Raw genomic sequence first — 3,913 nt, 5'->3', positions numbered from 1 at the left:
TTTGTGAGGTGTTTGTGTTGTTTATCTGTAGGCATAATTGAGGTTTAATAGAAGTACAGTGTTACTTTTTCTTCTATTTTGTGGAATAGTTTGGACAATATTCATATTAGGCCTTCTATGAAGGTCTGATAGAATTCTGCACTAAAACCATGATGTCTTTTATATTAATCTATTTTGAAAAAAAATTAAAATCATATATTAATTAAAATGTTAAGTCTTTTAATATTAATCACAGCTTATAACTTGTATATTATGTATTTATACGTATAAATATGTAGCTTCAGGTTTCTGCTTGACCCTGGAGCTGACCTGGTGCCACAGCTCTCTGTATCCACATACTTTGGGGAATGAGCTGGATTCTCAGAAGTGGAGACAATCCTGAAAGTACAGGTGAGACAACCATTTCTCCTCACAATCCTGGCCCAAAAGGAAAGCATCTGGAGCCCTCTGGAAACATAAAACAAGGAGTAGCCTGGGACAGAATCCTTCTCGTTTCTCCTTGTGTCAAGAACTGACCCTATGACCAGCATTCTGTATCCATACCCTGCTGGGAGATAGCCAGTCTCCAGGAGTGCTAACACACAGGCTTATGGGAAGGTCAAGCCATTGTCAGAGAGAGCAAGGCCAGGTAACATCAGAGATACGCAGATGGCAAGAGGAGACTGCAAGTATCTAAACAACAGAAACCAAAACTACTTGGCATCATCAAAACCCAGTTCGCCCACCACAGCAAGCCCTGGATACCCCAAAACAACTGAAAAGCAAGAGTTGGATTTAAAATCACAACTCATGATAATGTTAGAGGTCTTTAAGAAGGACATAAATAACTCCCTTAAAGAAATATAGAAAAACACAGGTAAAGAGGTAGAAACCCTTAAAGAGGAAACACTAAACATCCCTTAAAGAATTACTGGGAAACACAATGAAACAGGTAAAGGATCTAAAAAGGGAAACAGAAACAATAAAGAAATCACAAAGGGAGACAACCCTGGAGATAGAAAACCTAGGAAAGAGATTAGGAGTCATAGACATAAGCATTACTAACAGAATACAAGAGATAGAAAAAAATCTCAATGACAGAAGCTACCATAGAAAACACTGACACAACCATCAAAGAAAATGGAAAATGGAAAAAGCTCCTAACCCAAAACATCCAGAAAATCCAGGACACAATGAGAAGATCAAAACTAAGGATAATAGGTATAGAAGAGAGTGAAGATTCCCAACTTAAGAGGTCAGTAAATATCTTCAACAAAATAATAGAAGAAAACTTTCCTAACCTAAAGAAAGAGATGCCTATAAGCATAGAAGAAGCCTACAGAACTCCAAATAGATTGGACCTGAAAGGAAATCCCTCCTGTCACAAAACACCAAACACACAAAACAATGAAAGAATATTAAAAGCAGTAAGGGGAAAAGGTCAAGTAACATATAAAGGCAAATGTATCTGAATTATACCAGACTTCTTACTAGAGAGTAGGAAACCAGAAAATCCTGGGCAGATGTCATACAGACCAGGAAAAGAACACAAATGCCAGCCCAGGCTACTCTATCCAGAAAAACTCTCAATTAATATAGATGAAGAAACCAAGATATTCCATGACAAAACCAAATTTACACAATATCTTCCCAGAAATCCAGCCCTACAAAAGATAATAAATAGAAAATTACAAGACAAGTGGGAAACTATACCCTAGAAAAAGCAAGAAATAAATCTAATTTCAAGTAATCCAAAAGAAGATAGCCACACAAACATATTTCCACCTTTAACAATTAAAATAACAGGAAGCAATAATTCCTAGTCCTTAATATCTCTCAACATCAATGGATTAAATCTCCCTATAAGAAGATAGACTAACAAACTGGATACAAAAAGAGGACCCAGAATTTGCTGCATACCTGAAACAAGCCTCAGTGTCAGGACAGATACTACCTCAGAGTAAAAGGCTGGAAAACAATTTTCCAAGGAAATTGTGCCAAGAAACAAGTGGGAACAGACATACTAATATCAAATAAAATCGACTTTAAACCAAAAGTTAAAAAAGATAAGGAAGGACATTTCATATTTATCAAAGGAAAAATCCACCCAGATAAATTCTCGATCCTGAATATCTAAGCTCCAAATGCAAGAACACCTACTTCATAAAAGAAACCTTACTAAATCTCAAAGCACACCTTGCATCTCAGACAATAATAGTGGGAGACTTCAACACCCCACTCTCAGCAATGGACATATCATGGAAACAGAAAGTAAAGAGACACAGAAAAATTAATAAAAGTTATGAAGCAAATAGATTTAACAGATATCTATAGAACTTTTCTTCCAAAAAAGTACCTTCTTCTAAGCACCTCATGGTACCTTCTCCAATATTGACCGAATAATCAGTCATAAAAAGGGCCGCAAAGATATAAGAAGATTGAAATAATCCCGTGCATTCTATCACTTCACAAGCGACTGTGAGTCTGGTGTTCAATAACAACAAAAATGACAGAAAGTCCACATACACATGGAAGCTGAACAACTCTCTACTCAATGATAACTTGGTCAAGGAAGAAATAAAGAAATTAAAGCCATTTTATAATTTAATGAAAATGAAGGCAAAGCTTACCCAAACATATGGGATACAATGAAAGCAGTGCAAGAGGAAAACCCAGGGCTCTGAGTGCCTCCAAAAAGAAACTGGAGACAGCATACATTACCAGCTTGACAGCACACCTAAACTCTAGTACAAAATAAAGAAAATGCACTCAAGAAGAAAAGATGAGAGGAAATAATCAAACTCAGGGCTGAAATTAAACAAGTAGAAAGAAAAAGAACTGTATGAAGATTCAACAAAGCAGGATCTGGTTCTTTGAGAAAATCAGCAAGAAAGATAAACCCTTAGCCAGACTAACAAGAGAGCACAGAGAGTGTATCCAAATTAACGAAATCAGAAAATCAGAAACAAAAAGAGAGACATAACAACACAATCTGAGGAAATACAAAAAAAGTCATCAGATCCTACTACAAAAGCGTATACTCAGCAAAACTGGAAAATCTGGGTGAAATGGACAATTTTCTAGAGAGATAACAGGTACCAAATTTAAATCAGTATCAGATAAAACATCTACACAGTCCCAGAACTGCTAGAGAAATAGAAGCAGTCATTAAATGGTTCCCAACCAAAAACAAAAACAAAAACAAACAAACAAACAAAAAAGACCAGATGGGTATAGTGCAGATCTTTATAGATGTCATACCAATACTCTCTGAACTCTTCCACAAAATAGAAACAGAAGGAACACTACCCAATTCCTTCTATGAAGCCACAATTATGTTTATACCTAAACCATACAAAGATCCAACAAAGAAAGAGAACTTCTGATCAAATTCCCTTATGAATATCGATGCAAAAATACTCAATAAAATTTTCACAAATGGAATCTAAGAATACATCAAAACGATCTTGCAACATGATCAGGTAGAATACAAGAATGGTTCAAGATACAGAAATCCATCAATGTAATCCATTATATAAACAAACTCAAAAAAAAATTATATCATTATATGCCGAGAAAGCATTTAACTAAATTCAACTTCCCTTTACATTAAAAGTCTTGGAAAAATCAGGAATTCATGTATCATAGCTAAACATAGTAAAAGCAATATACAGCAAACCATTAGCTAACATCAAATGAAATGTAGAGACACTTGAAGCAATCCCACTAAAATTGGGGTCTAGACAAGGCTACCCACTTTCTCCCTACGTATTCAATATTTTACTCGAATTTCAATCAGACAAAAAAAATACAGGTCAAAGGGATACATAGAGGGATTATGGAGAGAAAGTTTGGAGCAGAGACTGAAGGATTGGCCATTCAGAGCCTGCCCCACATGGGGATCCAGCCCATATATATATACAACCACCAAGAC

Source organism: Rattus rattus, chromosome 5 (assembly GCF_011064425.1).
Source record: "Rattus rattus isolate New Zealand chromosome 5, Rrattus_CSIRO_v1, whole genome shotgun sequence".
In the NCBI taxonomy this organism is placed as follows: Eukaryota; Metazoa; Chordata; class Mammalia; order Rodentia; family Muridae; genus Rattus; species Rattus rattus.
The sequence above is the reverse complement of the archived record's forward strand: the minus strand, read 5'-3'. Positions refer to the sequence as shown.